Here is a 12,834-nt window from a genome sequence, read left to right as displayed (position 1 = left end):
GGGAAAGAGGGGTGGTGGCTGAGTGAAGAGGGTTAGGGTTAGAAAGGTGATTGGGTGAAGGAGGTGGTGTGGTGGTGAAGATAAGAGATTTTGCAGATAAGAGAGAGTGTGGGGGTAAAAAATCTGAAGATGGTTCTGTTGTTGTTGATGATGGTGAAGCCCTTTTTCTGGGTTGAGAATTCGAAGAAGCAGAAGAGAAAGAGAAAAGCAAAACACAGAAGGAAAGCGAAAGAAAGAGAAAGAGGAAGGAGTTGGCAGAGTTAACGGATTATGGCAGCAGCGACGAGCTCAGAAAATGAAAGGAGAGAGAGAGGATGGGTTAGTGGTGGTGGTGGCAGTAGTGGGAAAAAGATGAGAACATTGAGAGAGAGATAGAGGAGGGGGGGAAGGAAGGAGATGATAGTGGTAGTGGTGGAGAGAAAGGTAATTTAGGAATTTTATTTAATTTTTTAGGGTTTGGATAATTTTGCTTGTAAAAACCATTTTTTATGGGTACAAATGGTAATTTCCTTTTTTATGGGTAGATATATCAGCGTTTACAACTTTCGTGGGTACAAATGGTAGTTTACTCTTATAAAAATTATTCATTGCTAAACTTTTTTAATGAAGACCTACTTCATCCGGATAATCTCCATCCTATACACAATACTATTTTGTGGGTGTTTAGATTACAGTTTACAAATAAATAAGAGTTTGTATAAAATTGATTTTATAAACTTGATTTTAATAAAAAAAATAAGTTTGTATTAAAGTGATTTATGTTTGGTAATTTTTGTATCAAAATGGATTATAATAAAATAAATGTTGTTTGGCTTAAACTATTCAAAATCACATTTAGATAAAAAATTACTAAGATAGACATCAACTTAAATAATCTTTTTATATTATCCTATCATTTTAATTTAGATATTTAAATAGATCTAATAATAAAAAATTAAAATTTATTTTGTAGTGATCGAAATAAATTTGAAAAATTATACTAAAACATACTATACGAAAATTATCATTATAAAAGAGAGTACTACAAATAATAAAAAATTAAAATTTATTTTGTAGTGATCGAAATAAATTTGAAAAATTATACTAAAACATACTATACGAGAATTATCATTATAAAAGAGAGTACTACAAATAATAAAAAATTAAAATTTATTTTGTAGTGGTCGAAATAAATTTGAAAGTTCTTGATGATGTTTTTTATATAGTATATTTTTAGTATTTTTAGTATTCTTTTTTAGTATGCTATAATTTTTTACTATTATTATTATTTACGTTTAATTTTTTGTTTAATTTACTTTACCTAATAGGATCAATAAATTATATTATAAAAAGATAATAACAAATATAATACATAAAAATCACAATTATAAAAGTGTATAATGTCAAACTAACAGTTGACAAAAAAATAAAAATAATAAATAATAAAAAAATAGAGCTTGTTCATACCCTGGGTCGAGCTATTCGATTCGGGATGTTCAGTAATAAAGCGACCGACCTCTTCAGGTCAGGCTATCCGACCTCTTCTCAAAGAGGTCGGTCGAATTGACAGGAAAGCCCAGTAAGAGGCCCAAATAGAGGAACACGACCCAAATCCAAAGGCAGTCCAAGCCTGTAGAGATAAGGGCGATTCCCTTAAAAGATAAGCTGACCTCAATGATGCAGGCAAAAATTAGCGAATTAAAAATTGTTAAAATATATACGTTGCAAGTATAGTTCTTAATTCGCCAGAAATCCGCCTATCAATTTAGAAAGGTGTCACAAAAAATTGAAATTAAAATACTGGGAGTATGAATTTCAGGTCGTCTCCCAACGAGTTGCAGAAAAGTGTGCTATTCTATTAATCAGAGGTTTTCAAAAAGATTTGAATTGGGCAAACAGGAATTTAAATTGATGAATTTGAATAATGTAAATAAAAGCCTTGACTGGGAATTGATTAGTTGGAATCCCTATTATTGTTGGAATGCTCTCAGAATTAATTGACAATTAAAGGTTATCTTGTTTAGTTATCCTTCACTAGGTGAAGGAAAGTCAAACAAGTTGGAATGCTACGTCCGTTCACAAGTTGCAATCCACTTAATTAAAAGGGATTGGTGTTAGTGATTGGGAGGCAATCCAACCATAAGCCCAATTACAATTTTTTTTTCAAGCCTTCCAACTCAAGGGTTCCTTTCAATCAATTCCCCATCAGGTTAGGGAACTACTCGCTCATTGTGAATGTAAAATTCATAGCATATAAAAAGGAATTAAAGGAAGACATTGTAAATAAAAATTAAAATAGTCAATTAAAAATAAAGATGATCATTGTATTAAATAATCCTAAGAATATTCCAATGGTAAAATTAAACAAAGCAAAGAACATGGAAGAGTAAACCAAGTAAAGAAAACGAACTAGAATGACGAAGTCTTGATGAGGTAATAACTCTTCTCAGTGTTCCAATGCCAAAAAAAAAAAAGTAAGAGAAACTAAAATCCTAAGAACTATGAATGTGTAGAGAGAAAACCTAGAGGAGGAGTAGAATCTAGACCTAAAAACTAAAACTGTGTAGAATGAATGTTGTTTTTAGTTTCTGCATGTTCTCTGGCTCTAGTCTGCTGTTTTGGGCCGAAAATTGGGTCAAAATAGGGTCCAAAATCGCCCCCAGCGATTCTGCAAATTATGCAGATCGCGCATGCCACGCGATCGCGTCGCTCATGCGGACGCGTCATTCGCGTTTCGCTTCACCACGCGGGCGCGTCGTCCACGCCTCTGCATCGCTCGTGCTTTTCCATTTTGCGCGGTCGCGTCGTTCATGCGGCCGCGTCGCTGCGATTTGATCTTCTCCGCGCGGTCGCGTCGTTCATGCGGCCGCGTCGCTTCTCACTGGTCATCCCCTCAATTTCTTGTGTTCCTTCCATTTTTGCTAGCTTCCTCTCCAATCTCCAACTCATTCTTGCCCTATAAAGCCTGAAACGCTTAACACACAGATCACGGCATCGAATGGAATAAAGGAGAAGTAAAATGTATAATTAAAAGTCTCTAGGAAGCAGTTTTCACTCATGTAATAATTTCAGGAAGGAAATATAAATGCATGCTATTTTAATGAATAAGTGGGTCAGGATCATGATAAAACCACACAATTAAACACAATATAAACCATGAAATAGTGGTTTATCAACCTCCCCACACTTAAACATTAGCATGTCCTCATGCTTAATTGAAGGAGATAAAGTAAACACTGATGGTGTATGTACACTCTAGTCTCTCTAGTGTATAGGGTAATCACTCTATCCTTCTCTAATCATGCTTTCTAATTTTTGTTCTTCAACTAACCAATCAATAACATTTAATATACCAATGCAAACATCATGAGGTCTTTTCAAGGTTGTAATGGGGCCAAGGTAGGTAGGGATACATGTATGGTCAAGTGAGCTTATAAATTGAATCTTTAATTAACCCAAGCTTCAACCTAACCTATATAACTTGCATAACCTTAGAATTCATACCTAGCTACCCAGAATTCCCCTTTTACATTCCATACTCATGTATCAACTTTTTATTTTAATTTTTATCATATGTGCATTGATCTTTGAATTCTCAATTCAGCATTGGGGTAATTTTGTCTCCTTATTCATTTATTTATAAATTTTTTTTATTTTTTTATTATTATTATTTTTTTTAAATAGAAGCAAAAATAAACATAACTTATCAATGCACATAGATTTTTAATTCTTATAGTTTCACATGAGTAGGTATCCAAATTCCCATTAAATTATCATGACACATTCCCTTAATAACTTTTGTTCCCATAGTTTCCCATACTTAACTAGCACACACAATTCTATCTTAAGCTAACCAAAGATTCAATTTGGGATATACAATTATTTTTCCGCTTAAGGCTAGTAATATGGTGAAATATAGAACAAATGGGATTAGAGGCTCAAAGTGGTTAACAAAGGTAATTGAAAAGGGTAGGCTTAATTTGGATAAGTGAGTTTAAACAAATAATAGCCTCAATCATATGCAAGCATACAAATATACTAAATATTAGACATATAAGATAAAACAAAATATAGATTACAATCATAGAGAAGTAAACACACAAGAATAAAATAATTATGGTTAAATAATGTAACCATGCATAAAGGCTCAAATCTTCACAGGTTGTGTGTTCTTTAGCTCAAACATCATGTTACAAATACAACTTCAAGCAAATTTATCATAAAAATGTTTTTTTAAAAATTAGTGAAATTTTGTTCCAAAGATAGAGTCTTAGAAGAAACTTATTGTCTTTTCAATCAAGTAGAGCATGCATGCAACTAACCTATTACTATGCAATTTATCATATTTTATAAAAGAAAGAAAAACTAACTAAAATATCCTAATTTATTGGTGCTAGGGAAGAGAAATTACCTCCGAAAGTCAAGTACTGATCGACCTCCCCACACTTAAGGCTTTGCACCGTCCTGGTGCCATCTGTCAGGAACAGGGGTGGGCTGGTTGCAGTATCTCCACAGTTGGGACCATCATGGCTCCCTGTGCTGGTAAAAGAAGTGGAGTTCGGGGTGTCTACGTCCTTGAAGTGTCCCTTGAGTAGCTCCTTGAGGTGTTTGAATTGGCGCTCGTTACGGTGCTCTCTTAACTTTGCTTTCTGTTCTTGCCGATCCAATCTTTTGATTATCTGCTGGAGCAGTTCATCTGTTGTAGGTGCTTGTGGTGTTGAAGAAGGAATATCTTCAACCGGAGCAGTGGGAAGGCTTGTAGTGGCTGCTGGAAGTCTGAGGTACTTCCCGTTGGGGACATATTGGTCATCCCGTGGTAGCATGGCTTTGGTGTCTCCAGCTCTGTAGGAAACTCCGGCTGCTGAGACAAGATCTGAGACCAAGGCGGGAAAAGGTAAGTTGCCCACAATTTATACGTGTCCCATGGCATTCCGGATATGTCTTGGTAGATTCAGAGGCTGGTCTGTAAGGATGCACCATAGTAGAACGGCCATGTCTGCAGTGAAGGAGGACTCGTGAGTGCTCAGAAAGACATAATGGGACATGATCTGTACCCATACGCGAGCCTCCAAGGTAAGTGCTGAAGCTGATATTCCCTTAGGGCGGGTACGATGGTATCCGTAGATCCAACGGCTGCCAGGTAGTGCGATAACTCTGAGAACAGCTTCCCAGTCAAATTGGTACATCTGGCGCTTGAGTGCAGCTTCTTGAAAAGCGTCCAATCCTTCTGGAATAGGGGGAAGACTCAAAGCTTGTCGAATAGCCTCTTCTGTAATGGGGACTTGCTTCTGACGGACAAAGACAGACTGCAGGGTAGGCAGGTAGAAGTTAGAGTAGAACTCGACTACCCAAGAAAGATTGACCTGCTTCTATTGTCTCTGTAGGAAACCCAATTGTCTTCGTTCAATTTGCGGCTCAACAAAAGTAGCAATATTGGGCGGGAGGATAAGCAGGTGTTCGTTGTTGTAACTCCTTTCAGCCAGAATAGGAAACATCTGCTCACAGTAGCGATTTGGAAATCGCGCAGTGTCCTTTGCTGGAAAGGCTTTCTCCTTTTCATCAACCTTGATAATACTCTTAACTCTTTTTGTTGAGGGCTTGACTGCAGTTGAAGAAGGCTCTGCCACTAGTGCTCTTTTAGTTCCTCTTCTTACTGGTGGTTTGGGAGTAGCTTTCTCTTTTCCTTTCTTGGTGGCCATCCTGAAAAGGGAAGAGAAAGTAGATTGAATTCAAAGAGATATATAGCAATGAAGAGAATGAAAAAGGATGGTTGTAAATGCATATTAAAAGGTAAATGATGTCAACACATGCTCATGAGTACATGTGAAAGATCATTAATGGAAAATAGTTAGTGCATATGATGACAAGTGAATGCAAGGTGTTTATTGGCATGCCGGCAAAGGGCATGAGTAGCATAGACCAAGCATTACTTTGTAACAAACCATCACGTTTGTATTGACAATTAAATTCAATTAATATAATAGTAAAGGGAATTTGTGAAAAGCAAGCATTGAATAGTAGAATAACATAGAGAAGTGCATAATGCCACATGGGCTTTTTCACAAACACATAGCATGCATGGTGAAGAAGGTATAGAAAGTATTAAAGTGAACATGCAAGCAACCCTTTAAAGAAAATAAAATATAATTGTCAAACAATTTGCAACAATCCACAAGCATATAATGAAAAATAATGACTCAAATAAAATTCTAACACCATGTAAAAAGGAAAGAAGAAGGAAGAAAATAAGAATAATGAAGAAAAAAAAAAGAAAAGAAAATAACATATAAAATAAGAAGAATGATAGAAAAGAGAAGGATGAAGAAGAAGATAAAACCTTGTTAATGGAGGTGAGGGAGAGAGAGTGAAAGGTGAGATAGAAGGAAAAGGGGAGAAGGAAGAGATAAGGAGGGAAAAGAAAAAGTAGGATTTGGAGAAGAAAAAGATATGATAATTGGAAAAATTAGATTGAGCTGTGCGGCGCAAGCGACGCAATCGCATGGGGTACGCGGTCGCGCGACTTGCGCTTAAGGTGAGGGACGCGGTCGCGTCGGTCAGTCTGCGCCAGTGGCGCGAGGGTTGCCTCGCACTCGCACAACTCTCTGTTCAAAATCATTAAATGCCAAATTTTAGGTGACGCGATCGCATGGGGCATGCGATCGGGTGAGTGGGCAGTTTATGGGGTACGACGCGGCCGCGTGGGGCACGCGTTCGCGTGAGGGGGATTGCGCGTCCAGCGCCAGTCCAACACCACTCTAGCACAACTTTCAGCTGTGCACTCTTTCTATGTCGAAAATCAGGGCACGCGGTCGCGTGGGAGGTCATTATGCCCATACGACGCGGACGCGTCGGTGACGCGGTCGCGTGGGCTGATTTGTGCCACTGGCACTCCTCCAGCCACGCTCCAGCATGACTCTCTGTTCGTTTTTATTTTTCTCTCCTCTCCTTGCCACGCGGACGCGTCGCTGATGCGGTCGCGTCGCGTGGTACCTTCCTCTCTCTTTTTTTTTTTTAAATATGCAGATGCAGATGCACGAAAGTACTGATAAAGAGAAGAGTTATTGAATATGAAAAACTAAAAATAAAGAAAAGAACGATCATACCATGGTGGGTTGTCTCCCACCTAGCACTTTACTTTTACGTCCGTAAGTTGGACGCTCCACTAGCTCAATCTTCTGCTATGTGGGAATCTTCCAAGAAGAAGATCTCAAGCTCCTTGTTTTTCTGCATCTTCTCGCCATGGTATAGCTTTAGGCGTTGTCCATTAACTTTGATAAGTTCAGAACTTGAAGGATGACTTAGGTAATAAACTCCGTACGGTTCGGCCTTCTCTACTCTATATGGACCTTCCCATCTGGATCTCAACTTGCCTGGCATGAGCCTCAGACGAGATTTGTAAAGGAGGACTAAATCTCCAGGTTGGAACTATTTCCTCTTGATGTGCTGATCATGTGCAGCCTTCATCTTTTCCTTGTATAGTCTTGAGTTCTCATAAGCTTCTAGGCGAAGGCTTTCCAGTTCTTGCAGTTGCAACTTCCTTTCAGCTCCGGCGTTCTCCATCCCCATGTTGCACTCCTTGACTGCCCAAAAGGCTTTGTGCTCTACCTCAACAGGGAGATGACAAGCTTTTCCATAAACTAAGCGGAACGGGCTCATCCCAATGGGTGTTTTGTATGCTGTTCTGTATGCCCAGAGTGCATCTTGTAGCCTGGTGCTCCAGTCTCTTCTATGAGGTTTGACTATCTTCTGCAAGATACGCTTTATTTCTCTATTTGATACCTCGGCTTGCCCATTGGTCTGAGGATGGTATGATGTTGCAACCTTATGAATTATCCCATGCTTCTTCATTGGTCCTGTTAGTCTCCTGTTACAAAAATGGGTGCCTTGATCGCTCACGATTGCTCGTAGGGATCCAAAGCGACAGATAATATGGTTTCTCACAAAGGAAACAACAGTGTTAGCATCATCAGTGCGGGTAGGAATTGCTTCCACCCATTTGAAAACGTAGTCCACAGCTAATAATATATAAAAATAACCATTAGAATTTGGAAATGGACCCATGAAGTCAATGCCCCAAACATAAAAAATTTCACAGAAAAGTATAATTTGTTGAGGCATCTCATCCCTCCTGGATATATTACCAAATTTTTGGCATGGGGGGCAAGATTTACAAAATTCAGCAGCGTCTCTAAAAAGAGTAGGCCACCAGAATCCACAGTCCAAGATTTTTCTAGCAGTTCTTTGAGGGCCAAAATGTCCTCCACTCTCAGATGAGTGATAGGCCTCTAAGATGGACTGGAATTCTGATTGAGGCACACATCGTCTAATTACCTGATCAGCGCCACATCTCCATAAATATGGGTCATCCCATATATAATATTTAGACTCGCTTTTCAGCTTGTCTCTTTGATGCTTAGAAAAGTTAGGAGGAAATGTGCGGCTAACTAGATAATTAGCTACAGGTGCATACCAGGGAGATACCTCAGATACTGCTTGCAGGTTATCAAATGGAAAATTATCATCTATAGGAGCAGAATCATCCTTAATGTGCTCAAGGCGACTCAAGTGGTCTGCCACTAAATTCTGGTTACCACTCCTATCCTTTATTTCTAAATCAAATTCTTGTAATAGCAGTATCCAACGAATAAGCCTTGGTTTGGACTCCTTTTTAGATAATAGATACTTTAAAGCTGCATGGTCCGAATACACCACTACTCTAGTACCAAGTAAATAAGCTCAGAATTCATCCAGAGCAAAAACAATAGCAAGAAGCTCTTTCTCAGTAGTAGTATAATTGGATTGGGCAGCGTCTAAAGTCTTAGACGCATAAGCAATAACAAAAGGATCCTTACCATCACGCTGAGCCAGCGCTGCTCCTACTACACATCTATCTAATACTCTAGATAATCCATCTAAGCAAAGGCTAAAAGAATCACCATAAACGCTAAAATCATCCATAAAAACCTCCATACAGTACTCAATAAGATCAGAGAAAAGACTTATCATACACCTTTGGAAAGTAGCTGGTGCATTGCACAAGCCAAAGGGCATTCTCTTGTAAGCATAAGTCCCAAAAGGACATGTAAAAGTGGTCTTTTCCTGATCCTCAGGAGCTATATGAATCTGAAAATAACCTGTGTAACCATCTAAAAAGTAATAATGTGATTTACCTGACAGGCGATCCAGCATTTGATCAATAAATGGAAGTGGGTAGTGATCCTTACGGGTAGCTTGGTTGAGACACCTGTAATCAATGCAGACTCTCCAAGTATTCTGAACTCTAGTTGCTATGAGCTCTCTGTGTTCATTCTTCACTGTAGTGACTCCAGACTTCTTGGGCACCACTTGTACTGGGCTAACCCATTCACTGTCTGAAATGGGATAGATGATACCTGCTTCCAATAGTCTGGTCACTTCCTTTTTGACAACTTCCAAGATAGTGGGATTCAATCTTCTTTGGGGTTGACGGACAGGTCTTTCTCCCTCTTCTAAAAATATTTTGTGCTCACATACTTGAGGGTTGATGCCTACTATGTCTGCCAAACTCCACCCAATTGCTTTCTTATGCCTCCTCAGTACATCAAGTAGCTGCTCTTCTTGTTGGGAAGTGAGTTCCCGTGCAATGATAACGGGGAACTTCTGCTCATCTTCAAGATAAGCATATTTGAGATGTGGAGTAAGAGGTTTTAATTCCAACTTCTGATCATGGGTAGGCTCTAGATTGTCTGGAGCTTGTGAAAATGCTGAGGTGCCCTCATTGTCAGTCAAGAGGGTTCCCACACTTGGACCTTGTCCAATGTGCTTCTCTTCTAACTCTTCCTTGTGAACTTCAGCTACGGTTTCATCTATGACATCACACTGGAAGATGGAATGATCTTCTGGAGGGTTGTTTATGACTCCATTCAGATTGAAGATTACTATGCGGCCATCTATTTCAAAAGAGTATGTTCCTGAAAAAGCATCCAATTTGAATTTTGATGTCTTCAGGAATGGTCTTCCAAGTAGGATTGATGATGGCTTATCTGAGTCATTATGGGGCATCTCCAAGATATAAAAATCAATGGGGGAATGTAAGCCCTTTAATGTTCACTAAAAAATCTTCAGCAACTCCAGCCACTATAATAATGCTTTTATCTGCTAACACAAAACGAGCTGCCGACCTTTTTAAGGGAGGGAGCCTCAAAATATCATATATAGACAAAGGCATTATACTAACACATGCTCCTAAATCACACATGCAATCATAAATTACTACACCACTAATAGTACAACTAACTATACAAGGACCTGGGTCACTACACTTCTCAGGTAATCCTCCCATTAAAGCAGATATGGAACTACCTAAAGGAATAGTTTCTAATTCATAAATTTTGTCCTTATGTATACATAGATCTTTTAGAAACTTTGCATATTTAGGTACTTGTTGAATAACATCAAAAAAAGGGACGGTTACCTCAACCTTTTTGAATATTTCTACCATTTTGGGATCAGGTTCCAGCTGCTTCCTGGGCTTCCTTGCAAGTTGTGGAAATGGAATAGGAGTGATGTTTTCTACAGTGTCTGCGCCTCTTGGTGATTCCTCCTGTGGTTGGGCTTCTTCTTTTTCAGTTATGTCCTGTATGTCCTCTTCCTCTTCAACATCTTCTATTTCTACGACCTCTTCAGCTGAGGCGTGTTCTGGTGGGCTTGGCTCCTCCTGATTCCTCTTCTGCAGTGTGGTTCTGGACCTTAGGGTGACGGCATTAATGCCCCCCTTCGGATTGGGTAATGGTTGAGAGTGAATTCCAGTGGAACTTGAAGGTTGGTTATTGGAATTTTGCATTGATCCAATCTGTGAGACAAGAGCTTGTAGAGTAGCGGTCAGACCATTTAGGCTGGCATTAATGTTATTTTCCATGGTCTGTTGACTTCGCTCAAAAAATTTTAGTAACTCTTCATTAGGAGATGAAGAAGGGTGAGTAAATTGAGAGGTTTGCTGTTGGGTATTTTGTGGTCCTTGGGACTGCCTCAGGTGAGGTGCTCTGTAAGGTTGGTTCTGCTGCCTGTTGTTGTTATTATTCCACCTCTGATTTCCCTGATTATCTCTGCCTCCTCTATTATTGTTGTCCCTCCAATTCTGGTTAGAATTGTCCTGTCATCCATGGTTATTATTTCCACCTTGATTGTACCCTTGGTTGGGGCGATCATAGAAGTTATGAGTGGATGCCACCATGTTGTCTTCCCGTTGGAGTTGCAGGCATTCATCAGTATAATGACTATAATCAGCACAAATTTCGCAAACTCTCTGTGGGACTAACTGTTGGTTTTGCTGTGGTGAAGGAGGTTGAGCTTGCTGAACTTGTTGTTGATTCAATTGCATCTGCTTCAGCAAGTTGGTCATTTCACAGATACTCTGAGTTAGAGCAGCAGTCTCTCTGCTAGAGGATACTTCTGCAACGGCTTTTAAACGGCCTTTTTTCTGTCTGTGGTTCCTAGTAGATTCAGCTAAGTCGCTGATCAATTGCCATGCTTCATCAGTGGTCTTGTACTTCTTCATAGACCCATTGCTAGCACTTTCCAATGTGGTCTTATCTTGGGGCCTCATACCTTGTGTGATATAGCTGAGCAACACTATCTTGTCGATCATGTGGTGGGGGCATGCTTCCAGAAGATTATTGAAGCACTCCCAGTATTCAAAAAGAGTCTCGTTGTCATCTTGAACAATCGTGGAAATGTCTTTTCTCAGTTTATCAGTGACTTCAGATGGAAAGAATTTCTCCAAAAACTCTTTTCTGAGTGTATCCCAGTTGGATACATTTGCTAGGGGTTGAGTGTAGTACCACTCTCTTGCTTTTCCCTCAAGAGAAAATGGGAAAGCTTTCAGCAGAATTGAAGTTTCATATGTACCATCTCGCCTGACAGTAGAACAGGCTGCCTGAAAATCTCTCAAGTGCTTGATAGGCTCTTGAGCAGGTAAGCCATGAAACTTGGGCATCAAATTGAGCAGTGCGGTCTTTATTTTGAAATCTGTAGCCACTGCTGGGTGATGCGCTTGAAACGGTTGCATTGTAAAATTAGGGGCTCCTTCCTCCTGGATGGTAACTCTCCTAGGTTCTGCCATGTCTTCTGCACGTGAATCAACCGAATCAGTAGAACGGAAGCTGGTTTCTTCCTCAAGTGCACTTTCAGATCCGCCCTCAGAGCGGACTAACTGACGCCGAGCTCGCCTTATTCGTGAAATAGTCCTTTCAATTTCAGGATCGAATATTAGCAAGCGCGGATCAGGAAGTGAACGCGTCATTTGACGAAAAAAATAGGCAGCTCATAGTAGCAAAATAAAATAAAATGCAAATAAATAAATTCTAATTAATAACTTTAGCACTCTATTGCAACTCCCCGGCAACGGCGCCAAAAATTGATGCGGGTAGAAATTAGCGAATTAAAAATTGTTAAAATATATACGTTGCAAGTATAGTTCTTAATTCGCCAGAAATCCGCCTATCAATTTAGAAAGGTGTCACAGAAAATTGAAATTAAAATACTGGGAGTATGAATCCCATGTCGTCTCCCAACGAGTTGCAGAAAAGTGTGCTATTCTATTAATCAGAGGTTTTCAAAAAGATTTGAATTGGGCAAATAGGAATTTAAATTGATGAATTTGAATAATGTAAATAAAAGCCTTGACTGGGAATTGATTAGTTAGAATCCCTATTATTGTTGGAATGCTCTCAGAATTAATTGACAATTAAAGGTTATCCTGTTTAGTTATCCTTCACTAGGTGAAGGAAAGTCAAACAAGTTGGAATGCTACGTCCATTCACAAGTTGCAATCCACTTAATTAAAAGGGATTGGTGTTAGTGATTGGGAGGCAATCC

This window comes from Arachis ipaensis, chromosome B06, assembly GCF_000816755.2.
Source record: "Arachis ipaensis cultivar K30076 chromosome B06, Araip1.1, whole genome shotgun sequence".
NCBI lineage: Eukaryota > Viridiplantae > Streptophyta > Magnoliopsida > Fabales > Fabaceae > Arachis > Arachis ipaensis.
Note: the sequence above shows the minus strand (reverse complement) of the source record.